Here is a 12,151-nt window from a genome sequence, read left to right on the forward strand (position 1 = left end):
CCCTCCCTCTATCCTTCTCTCCCTCCCCTCCCTCTATCCTTCTCTCCCTCCCCTCCCTCTATCCTTCTCTCCCTCCCCTCCCTCTATCCTTCTCTCCCTCCCCTCCCTCTATCCTTCTCTCCCTCCCCTCCCTCTATCCTTCTCTCCCTCCCCTCCCTCTATCCTTCTCTCCCTCCCCTCCTCTATCCTTCTCTCCCTCCCCCCTCCTCTATCCTTCTCTCCCTCCCCTCCTCCCCTCCTCTATCCTTCTCTCCCTCCCCTCCCTCTATCCTTCTCTCCCTCCCCTCCCTCTATCCTTCTCTCCCTCCCCTCCCTCTATCCTTCTCTCCCTCCCTCCCTCTATCCTTCTCTCCCTCCCCTCCCTCTATCCTTCTCTCCCTCCCCTCCCTCTATCCTTCTCTCCCTCCCCTCCCTCTATCCTTCTCTCCCTCCCCTCCCTCTATCCTTCTCTCCCTCCCCTCCCTCTATCCTTCTCTCCCTCCCCTCCCTCTATCCTTCTCTCCCTCCCCTCCCTCTATCCTTCTCTCCCTCCCCTCCCTCTATCCTTCTCTCCCTCCCCTCCCTCTATCCTTCTCTCCCTCCCCTCCCTCTATCCTTCTCTCCCTCCCCTCCCTCTATCCTTCTCTCCCTCCCCTCCCTCTATCCTTCTCTCCCCCCCTCCCTCTATCCTTCTCTCCCTCCCCTCCCTCTATCCTTCTCTCCCTCCCCTCCCTCTATCCTTCTCTCCCCCCTCCCTCTATCCTTCTCTCCCTCCCCTCCCTCTATCCTTCTCTCCCTCCCCTCCCTCTATCCTTCTCTCCCTCCCCTCCCTCTATCCTTCTCTCCCTCCCCTCCCCTATCCTTCTCTCCCTCCCCTCCCTCTATCCTTCTCTCCCTCCCCTCCCTCTATCCTTCTCTCCCTCCCCTCCCTCTATCCTTCTCTCCCTCCCCTCCCTCTATCCTTCTCTCCCTCCCCTCCCTCTATCCTTCTCTCCCTCCCCTCCCCTATCCTTCTCTCCCTCCCCTCCCCCTATCCTTCTCTCCCTCCCCTCCCTCTATCCTTCTCTCCCTCCCCTCCCTCTATCCTTCTCTCTCCCTCCCTCCCCTATCCTTCTCTCCCTCCCCTCCCCTATCATTTTCTCCCTCCCCTCCCCTATCCTTCTCTCCCTCCCCTCCCCCTATCCTTCTCTCCCTCCCCTCCCCCTATCATTCTCTCCCTCCCCTCCCCCTATCCTTCTCTCCCTCCCCTCCCCCTATCCTTCTCTCCCTCCCCTCCCTATCATTCTCTCCCTCCCCTCCCCTATCCTTCTCTCCCTGCCCTCCCCTATCCTTCTCTCCCTCCCCTCCCCTATCCTTCTCTCCCTCCCCTCCCCCTATCCTTCTCTCCCTCCCCTCCCCCTATCCTTCTCTCCCTCCCCTCCCCTATCCTTCTCTCCCTCCCCTCCCCCTATCCTTCTCTCCCTCCCCTCCCCCTATCCTTCTCTCCCTCCCCTCCCCCTATCCTTCTCTCCCTCCCCTCCCTCTATCCTTCTCTCCCTCTATCCTTCTCTCCCTCCCCTCCCTCTATCCTTCTCTCCCTCTATCCTTCTCTCCCTCCCCTCCCTCTATCCTTCTCTCCCTCTATCCTTCTCTCCCTCCCCTCCCTCTATCCTTCTCTCCCTCTATCCTTCTCTCCCTCCCCTCCCTCTATCCTTCTCTCCCTCCCCTCCCTCTATCCTTCTCTCCCTCTATCCTTCTCTCCCTCCCCTCCCTCTATCCTTCTCACCCTCTATCCTTCTCACCCTCTCTTCCCTCTATCCTTCTCTCCCTCCCCTCCCTCTATCCGTCTCTCCTCTATCCTTCTCTCCCTCCACTCCCTCTATCCTTCTCTCCCTCCCCTCCCTCTATCTTTCTCTCCCTCCCCTCCCTCTATCCTTCTCTCCCTCCCCTCCCTCTATCCTTCTCTCCCTCCCCTCCCTCTATCCTTCTCTCCCTCTATCCTTCTCTCCCTCCCCTCCCTCTATCCTTCTCTCCCTCCCCTCCCTCTATCCTTCTCTCCCTCTATCCTTCTCTCCCTCCCCTCCCTCTATCCTTCTCTCCCTCTATCCTTCTCTCCCTCCCCTCCCTCTATCCTTCTCTCCCCCTCCCTCTATCCTTCTCTCCCTCTATCCTTCTCTCCCTCTCTTCCCTCTATCCTTCTCACCCTCTATCCTTCTCTCCCTCCCCTCCCTCTATTCTTCTCTCCCTCCCCTCCCTCTATCCTTCTCTCCCTCCCCTCCCTCTATCCTTCTCTCCCTCCCCTCCCTCTATCCTTCTCTCTCTCTATCCTTCTCTCCCTCCCCTCCCTCTATCCTTCTCTCCCTCACCTCCCTCTATCCTTCGCTCCCTCTATCCTTCTCTCCCTCTATCCTTCTCTCCCTCACCTCCCTCTATCCTTCTCTCCCTCTATCCTTCTCTCCCTCCCCTCCCTCTATCCTTCTCTCCCTCCCCTCCCTCTATCCCTCTCTCCCTTCCCTCCCTCTATCCTTCCCTCCCTCTATCCTTCTCTCCCTCCCCTCCCTCTATCCTTCTTCCCCTCCCCTCCCCCATCCCTCTCTCCCTCCCCTCCCCCTATCCCTCTCCCCCTCCCCTCCCTCTATCCATATTTCCTTCTTTCCCCCTCCCTCTCTCCCTCCCTCTCCTCCCTCTCTCCCTCCCCTCCCTCTATCCCTCTCTCCCTCTCTCCCTCCCCTCCCTCTATCCCTCTTTCCCCGCTCCCTCCACCCCCTCTTTCCCTTCCCTACCTACCTCCTTATCACTCTCTCCCTCCCTATCTCTCCCTCCCTCCCTCTCTATATTTCTCTCTTTTCTTCTCTCTCTCTCTCTCTCTCTCTCTCTCTCTCTCTCTCTCTCTCTCTCTCTCTCTCTCTCTCTCTCTCTCTCTCTCTCTCTCTCTCTCTCTCTCTCTCTCTCTCCCTCTACCGTCCTCTCTCTCTCCCTCCCCTCCCTCCATTCTCCCCCTCTCCCCTCTCTCTCCCTCCACCGTCCCTCTCTCTCTCCCTCCTCCTCCCTCCATTCTCCCCCTCTCCCCTCTCTCTCCCTCCATCGTCCCTCTCTCTCTCCCTCCCCTCCCTCCATTCTCCCCCTCTCCCCTCTCTCTCCCTCCACCGTCCCTCTCTCTCCCTCTACCGTCCCTCTCTCTCCCTCCCCCTCCCTCCATTCTCCCCCTCCCCCCTCTCTCTCCCTCCACCGTCCCTCTCTCTCTCCCTCCCTCTTAGACCCTGCGAGCGGCGGGGAAGCCCTACATGATGTTCTTTGTGTTGGTGATCTTCCTGGGTTCCTTCTACCTGGTCAACCTGATCCTGGCTGTGGTGGCCATGGCCTACGACGAGCAGAACCAGGCCACCATAGAGGAGGCAGCCCAGAAGGAGGAGGAGTTCCAGGCCATGCTGGAGCAGCTCAAGAGACAACAGGAGGAGGCATTGGTATTGGCTGATTTCTGGTTGTGCATTTGCATTGCGGAGGTTGACTTTTTTATCATTTGCATTCGAGTCATTACACAGACCGTCTTATCCAGAGCGACGACACAGTAGTGGGTGCATACTGCCAAAGACCTCCCTGTCTTTCTCTGTCTTCCCCTACCCTGCCCTCTATTGCCCTTCCTCTCTCAAGTCCATAATCCTCTCTTACATAAGTATGTCTTGGTGCTTGCTTGGTGTCAAGCTTCTCCAGACAATGGTGCTCCATTACTATGGAAACAAGAGGTAGATAAAGAAGGAATAATTACTCTGTGCAGTATTGGTAGTACAGTATTAGGTTCCGTGGAGGGAGGGAGGTTCCATCTGCTACACATCATTTCTTATATACAATAACAGCTTGACCAATAGTCCAGCAATGCAATAATAACAAAAACATGGATATCACAAAGATTTTATATACCGAGTACAATGTTGCTTTTGAAAAATGTTTGATGTCGTATCCCATGCTTTTTGTTGTTGTAAATGAATCCACAGGGATTCAGGTTGTGCAGGGCTTGTTATTATTTCAAAGAGCAATTGAGTTGTTCACTTGCTTCTGGAACAGATAAGCTTTTAGTCTTTGCCAGTGTCGTTAAGAAAACAGTCAGTTTGTGGGACAAAACACAGGCCTCCATTTTTAGAAGTTCTTTGAAGTTGATTTGGGTATTTGTGCTGCCTGCTGCTCTGCTCTGTGCTCTGTCCACCAAAGACGGGTGCCGGTTGCCGTGACAACTGTGCTTGTGTGTGATTGGCTGGCAGGTTGCCGCGGCAGCAACCACAGAGAGCCACGGAGAGTACAGCGGGAGAGGGGGGCCCTCCTCAGAAGCCTCCTCAGGGACCTCCAAACTCAGCTCCAAGAGCGCCAAGGAGAGAATGAACCGTCAGAAGAAGAGAAAAGAGAGGGGCGAGCACGAGAAGTTCCACAAGTCCGAGTCAGAGGACAGTATCAAGAGGTTAAGCTTCCGGTTTTCGATAGATGCCAACCGGCTGTCCTACGAGAAGAGATGCTCCTCACCCAACCAGGCGAGTGCACAGTGAGGGGAAAGGGCCATTGTCTTCGTCACCATTGTCCTCATTACCGTCATCTTCCTCATCACTCCACTGGGCGGAGTGTCCTCTGAGCCACTCCAATCATGTTGATCTCCCTTCTTCTGTTTCATCGTCTCTATCACCTCCATCCTCCTCCTCTTTCTCAGTACTGATACCTTTCTCTCTCTCCTCCTTCTCCCCTTCCACCAGTCTCTCCTCAGTATCCGCGGCTCCCTCTTCTCCCCGAGGAGGAACAGCCGAGCTAGCCTGTTTAGCTTCCGAGGCCGCGCACGCGATGTGGTCTCCGATAACGACTTCGCCGACGACGAGCAAAGCACGTTCGAGGACACCGACAGCCGCCGCGGCTCCCTGTTCGTGCCTTGCCATGTCGAGCGCCGCTCCAGCGCGGTCAGTCAGACTAGCCTGGCTCCTCAGCGCGTTCTGCTGCCCGCCAACGGCAAGATGCACTGCACCGTGGACTGTAACGGCGTCGTCTCGCTAGTGGGAGGGACCTCGGTGCCCACCTCGCCTGTAGGACTGCTCCTGCCTGAGGTGAGCTATAGTTTTTATCAGTCCAGGCTCCAAATAGTATTACTTTTCTTTTGGTTGAGCCAGATGACACGGGTTTTCACTTTTGGGATTATTCTATTGGTTCCATTGCCCATCTAATGTATTTGACAGAAAATAAATACTATTTGAAGTGAACCCAACATAGATGGTATAGTCGTGGTTATGGTCCCTTACAGGCCACCTAGTCCATACACTGAATAACTCTTCCAGATGTTTCTTTGTCTCCAGGGGACGACCACTGACTCTGAGATGAGGCTGAAGAAGAGGAGGTCTCGCCAGGCTTCCATGGCCTACCTAGATGAGCCAGCCAGAGCCAGAGCGATGAGTGTGGCCAGTATTCTCACCAACACCATGGAGGGTTGGTGTCACAACAAGTTCTCAAATAATATATTATAATACTAGACCGATGAACCAAACATCTTGAAGACCCATAGTCTACAACAACCTTTAGTTGAGTCAACGGTGAAGAATCTGTCTGTGCCCCGTCGATGTGCCCTTGAGCAAGGCACTTAACCCTAATTGCTCCTGTAAGTCGCTCTGAAGAAGAGCGTCTGCTCAATGACTAAATTGTTTTGTTTTTTAAAGGAGGGAAAATGACATTAGAAAGTGTCACTAAAATGTGTCTGTTTTAACCCTTTCCAGAGCTTGAAGAGTCCAGGCAGAAGTGTCCACCATGCTGGTATAAGTTTGCCAACACCTATCTGATCTGGGACTGCTGTCCTATGTGGTTGAGCTTCAAGGGGATCGTCAACACGGTGGTGATGGACCCCTTTGTGGACCTGGCCATCACCGCCTGCATCGTCCTCAACACCCTGTTCATGGCCATGGAACATTATCCCATGACCACGGAGTTCAACCACGTCCTCTCCGTCGGGAACTTGGTGAGTGTTCGACATTATTGAGGTAAACTTGCAAGGCTTTGTGGAAATATCAAGCTGTTAAAGAGAGGCTGTTACTGGGCTGGTTTTCTCCCCTAACGGACATTTGTAATTGTATAGTTTTTCCTTCATACAATGCATCGTATATATTTAGATATTTTTTGACTCCCAAACCATTTACTCGGCAATCTCATAGCATATGTCACAATGAATCGTGAAATAGAAACACAGGTAAATAAATGCCTTACATAGTACATCTATTGAACAATACTTCACAATACATACATCAGAAACAGTTACAAATGATAGAGATCCATTCCTGGATGTACAGGTCTGGTTGATAAAAGTTCAGAAATGTCCGCTGCTGCTTTTTTCATGTCTAATGAATTTGTACGGAAAATCTCTTGCACCTGATATAGCTTCTCCTCAAAGTCACACGTGGCACCTTCCAAATCCCCAATCTGTTATTTTTCACAGTTTCATTGTCTAAGTCTATTTTAGAAGATTCCGCCACCAAGTTCCGCCACATACTATTGAAACTGTATACAAAGATGTACATCTATCCACTATCCATAGGTCCAAATAAGTATGGCTAGCCAAGCTTAACCCACACACTACCCACACCACCACCAACACTCAGTCTATGGAAGTGTGTCTAACCGTGCTCAAATCTAACTACTGCCTCTGTCTCTGTGTAGGTGTTTACAGGCATCTTCACGGCTGAGATGTGTTTCAAGCTAATTGCTCTGGATCCCTACTACTACTTTCAACAGGGGTGGAACATATTTGACGGCATCATCGTCAGTCTGAGTCTGATGGAGCTTGGCCTGGCCAATGTGGAGGGCCTGTCTGTGCTCCGGTCTTTCCGATTGGTGAGATCCCACTTCTGACACCAGTTTCTCCCGAGTCGACTCTGTCAGAGCAGATTGTGTACATTCTAGTTGACACATTTCTACGGGAGACATAACTATTCCTTAGCAGGAATAACAGATGCCCTTTCTTAAACGTACTCCTTGATACAGTGGTAATATTCATCTTCACCCTTTGTTGATTGATGCTCGCTAGATATTAATACTGTAGTCACAACCGGGGACAACAAAATGAACTCCTGATGTGATTCTTCTTGTCAACAGTTGAGGGTGTTCAAACTGGCCAAGTCTTGGCCCACGCTGAACATGCTGATCAAGATCATCGGTAACTCGGTGGGAGCTCTGGGTAACTTGACACTGGTCCTAGCCATCATCGTGTTCATCTTCGCCGTGGTGGGCATGCAGCTGTTCGGCAAGAGCTACAAGGAGTGTGTGTGTAAGATCGCAGACAACTGCCAGCTGCCCCGCTGGCACATGCACGACTTTTTCCACTCGTTCCTCATCGTGTTCCGGGTGCTGTGTGGGGAGTGGATCGAGACCATGTGGGACTGTATGGAGGTGGCTGGCCAGAGCATGTGTCTCATCGTCTTTATGATGGTCATGGTTATAGGGAACCTGGTGGTAGGTGGTTGTACTGTCGTCATTGTATATCCCAGAATCCCCATACCTATGGATGATATCACTCTACTTGTGATGAATCTTTTTGTGGTCAAGATCTGGGACAGCAGATATGTTTTAAGCATTGCCATATTCACGTGAAATGCAATTTTCAATTTGACCAGAATCTCCAAATGAACAACTGAACCCAGATCAGAATGTCCTCCAATTCCTCCCTCTGTCTCTGCAGGTCCTGAATCTGTTCCTGGCCCTGCTGCTCAGCTCCTTTAGCGCCGACAACCTGGCGGCCACAGACGACGACAGCGAGATGAACAACCTGCAGATCGCTGTGGGCCGCATCCAGAGGGGCGTGGCCTGGGTCAAGGTGACCATCCGCCAGGTCATTCAGAGCCTGTTCCTCGGGGGCGGAGCCACCAAAGGGGTCAAGGAGGGGTCACTGGAGGAGGGCAAGCCCCTGGACGAGCTCCACAGCTCCATCAACGGCAAGGGGGGGCAACTGCATCTCAAATCACACGTTGGTCGAGATCAGTAAAGATCCGAGTGGGGTCTATCTGAAGGAGGGGAACGGGCGGTCTGGAGGGGGGTTGGGGGTGGGGCTAGGAGATAGTACGGAGAATTACCCGAAGGAGGAGTGCAACTACATGTCGTTCATCCACAACCCCAGCCTGACGGTGAGCGTGCCCATCGCGGTGTGCGAGTCAGACTTTGAGACCGCTATCACAGAGGACTTCAGCAGCGACTCGGCCTCCGAGGAAATGTCGATGGGCAGCAAAGAGGTAAGAGGTTTGACTAGAGACCCTGTGCTGCTCTGTTCAGTAGAAACAAGCACAGTCCCATCACATCTTTGAATTATGGTATCTTTGAGTGGTGTCTGTGTCAGTTTTGAGTGGTGTCTGTGTTAGTTTTGAGTGCTGTCTGTGTTCGTTTTGAGTGGTGTCTGTGTTAGTTTTGAGTGGTGTCTGTGTTAGTTTTGAGTGCTGTCTGTGTTAGTTTTGAGTGCTGTCTGTGTTAGTTTTGAGTGGTGTCTGTGTTAGTTTTGAGTGCTGTCTGTGTTAGTTTTGAGTGCTGTCTGTGTTAGTTTTGTGTGGTGTCTGTGTTAGTTTTGAGTGCTGTCTGTGTTAGTTTTGAGTGGTGTCTGTGTTAGTTTTGAGTGCTGTCTGTGTTAGTTTTGAGTGGTGTCTGTGTTAGTTTTGAGTGGTGTCTGTGTTAGTTTTGAGTGCTGTCTGTGTTAGTTTTGAGTGCTGTCTGTGTTAGTTTTGAGTGGTGTCTGTGTTAGTTTTGAGTGGTGTCTGTGTTAGTTTTGAGTGCTGTCTGTGTTAGTTTTGTGTGGTGTCTGTGTTAGTTTTGAGGGCTGTCTGTGTTAGTTTTGAGTGCTGTCTGTGTTAGTTTTGAGTGGTGTCTGTGTTAGTTTTGAGTGGTGTCTGTGTTAGTTTTGAGTGCTGTCTGTGTTAGTTTTGTGTGGTGTCTGTGTTAGTTTTGAGTGCTGTCTGTGTTAGTTTTGAGTGCTGTCTGTGTTAGTTTTGAGTGGTGTCTGTGTTAGTTTTGAGTGGTGTCTGTGTTAGTTTTGAGTGCTGTCTGTGTTAGTTTTGAGTGGTGTCTGTGTTAGTTTTGAGTGGTGTCTGTGTTAGTTTTGAGTGGTGTCTGTGTTAGTTTTGAGTGGTGTCTGTGTTAGTTTTGAGTGCTGTCTGTGTTAGTTTTGAGTGGTGTCTGTGTTAGTTTTGAGTGGTGTCTGTGTGTCACATCTGGGTCAAATACACTATCCCAAATACTGGAGGTGCCGTGATTTAGCTTGACCTTAAGCAGAGTGGGCGCTTTTGGGACTATTCCGTTGGTTTACACTTTTGGGACAATTCCATTGGTTTACACTTTTGGGATGATTCCATTATTTAACACTATTGGGACTGTTCCATTGGTTTACTAGCCTTGTGAACCATAACTAACCATGTGTGCTCCCGTTTCATGTCATGTGTAGTGAAACAGAATGTGAGCTCGGGAGATCAGGATGGTTGAACAAGGCTTATTGGATTACAAATGTTGGACTATTCCATTGGTTTACACTTTTGGGACTGTGCCATTGGTTCCATTTTGTCAGGCAAGCTAAATACAGCACAACTCAACGGTATTTCAACGTTTTTGTCATATGTGTTTGACCGAGGTCTGCTGTGTTTGACGTGGATCTGTAAACAGAATCAGTGGTGAAGTGGAAGGGACATAATCGGCGTTCACACACCTTTTCATCTCGCCAGGCGTTTAGCCACCTAAAGAGGAGAAATGCATTGAAAATATAGACAGCGTTACTTTGTTCAGCTATTCTTTTTTTTTACCACCACATCAATGGATAGAATCTGAGAAGTCCAGCCTTTCCAGAGGCAGTCACCAACTAGATAGTTTGCTGACTCATTGAGTCATTGCACCAAGTCATTTAGCCTAGTCCACTATCCAGGGAGTTGTAGTGTACTTTTATAAAGCCCTAAGCGTCAAAACAATGACGTTGCATAAGACGACAGTACAGTCACTACAGATAATGAGTCAGAATGGCCTATGGCGCAAGTAGCAGGTCGTTTCTGGATGTTTTCATTAGATATCTATAATGGGCTGATGTGTGTGTGTGTGTGTGTGTGTGTGTGTGTGTGTGTGTGTGTGTGTGTGTGTGTGTGTGTGTGTGTGTGTGTGTGTGTGTGTGTGTGTGTGTGTGTGTGTGTGTGTGTGTGTGTGTGTGTGTGTGTGTGTGTGTGTGTGTGTGTGTGTGTGTGTGTGTGTGTGTGTGTGTGTGTGTGTATTATCTGGTTGACTGAGTATACTCATGGATGTGTGTGGAGGCTCATGGATGTGTGTGGAGGCTCATGGATGTGTGTGGAGGCTTATGGATGTGTGTGGTGGCTCATGGATGTGTGTGGAGGCTCATAGATGTGTGTGGAGGCTCATGGATGTGTGTGGAGGCTCATGGATGTGTGTGGAGGCTTATGGATGTGTGTGGTGGTTCATGGATGTGTGTGGAGGCTCATGGATGTGTGTGGAGGCTCATAGATGTGTGTGGAGGCTCATGGATGTGTGTGGAGGCTCATGGATGTGTGTGGAGGCTCATGGATGTGTGTGGAGGCTCATGGATGTGTGTGGAGGCTCATGGATGTGTGTGGAGGCTCATGGATGTGTGTGGAGGCTCATGGATGTGTGTGGACGCTGATAACCTGTGTCGCTATGTGCCTGGCAGCAGATGAAAACAGACATAGAGGTTGTACTGTACATTATGTGCTGGCTCACAGTTGTATCACATTACCTTGCTTAACCCACCGTTTGTTATTGCAGCTGTGTTACAGACGCTCACAAGGTTGTCAGTGAGAGAGAGGAGACTTGTAAGACCATTTTATTCTACATAGCACTAACCATGAGGACTGCCTATGCCATTTAACAGAACCAACCAATATTTGTCTTGCATTTGTTTCAATGGATTGCCTATTTTTTCGTTCTCTGCCTGAATAAACCCCTCCCCCACCTGCTTTGTATTTTATCTCATTTTTTATTTCTAATTTGATCATCAGGCTTTTTTTGTACTTTCCACACCATTATGAATGAGCTGCACCCACTTTTCCCATTGATAGGTGGAGTCATGTGACTTGTTTTTGATTTCCTTGCTTGGTTTGTATTGATTTTGGAGGTGATTCACATTGTACACCCCAAGACTGGAAAAAAAATAACAACAGAGAATGGATGAAGAGAGAAAATGAGGAGAGGAAGAGACATAGATTCAATTAATTAATTTTGCCCAAAGTACTGTAGGTTAAGATCACGAGGGTTACATTTTCTCCCTAAGCAGATCTAGCGAATGTTTTGGAGTCTGAATATTAGTCTCTTTGAAACCCTGGTAGATTAGTGGTGGCATACCGTCAGCCATACCATACTGATGCAACAATTATAGCAAACAATTGAAATCAAGACACAAATTACATATTGCCTTCCTAAGGCATGGCAGGAGGGCACTCTCAATTTATATATAGCCTTCACCCTGAACAAAGAGAGAGAGAGATGGCAGAGAGAGAGAGAAACTGGGAAAGAGAGGGAAGGAGAAGATGTGTGAAAGAGTAGAGAGAGGAGGGAGGGAGACGGAAAGGACGGAAGCAAGCCGGATGAGAAAATGTGTGAGACAGAGGGAGAGGTAGAGTGTGTGTGAGAGAGGTATAGAGAGGGTGCGGAAGGGAAGGAATAGAGAACATGTGCGAGAGGGGGGATATAATATGTGTGAGAGAGAGAGAAAGAAAGAGTTAGAGAGAGCACCACCCCTCCTTCGGGAACATTGTGTATCTCGGGGCGGGAGGGGCGTGGAGCTGGCAGGGCGGCATGCTTCCATCGTTCCCACTACATATTAGCTGGGTCCCACGGCAATCAGACCTGCTGCACTGTCGAGTACTGATGGCATGTTACTCCTCTGTCTGCCAGCCAGCCAGCCAGCCAGACGCCCCAAACTCCCTAAAGATTGCAGCATGTTTTACCAATGAAAACAGGACAGGGATTCCAACCTACGGAGCTAAGCTAGACCTTCTCACCATACAGTACACAGAACACTGTTGCATTTCAAAACATGTATTTAACCTTTATTTAACTAGGTAAGTCAGTTAAGAACAAATTCTTATTTACAATGACGGCCTACCCCGGCCAAACCCCCCCTATCCCGGCCAAACCCCCTATCCCGGCCAAACCCTCCCCCACCCCGGCCAAACCCTCCCCCACCCCGGCC

General features: G+C 50.4%; 1 pseudogene; it reads left to right on the forward strand.

The window, feature by feature from the left end:
* The window catches only part of LOC124007810, a 48,970-nt pseudogene that overhangs the window by 25,671 nt on the left and 11,148 nt on the right, over window positions 1-12,151 (forward strand).

The sequence above is a fragment of the Oncorhynchus gorbuscha genome, linkage group LG21, assembly GCF_021184085.1.
Source record: "Oncorhynchus gorbuscha isolate QuinsamMale2020 ecotype Even-year linkage group LG21, OgorEven_v1.0, whole genome shotgun sequence".
NCBI lineage: Eukaryota > Metazoa > Chordata > Actinopteri > Salmoniformes > Salmonidae > Oncorhynchus > Oncorhynchus gorbuscha.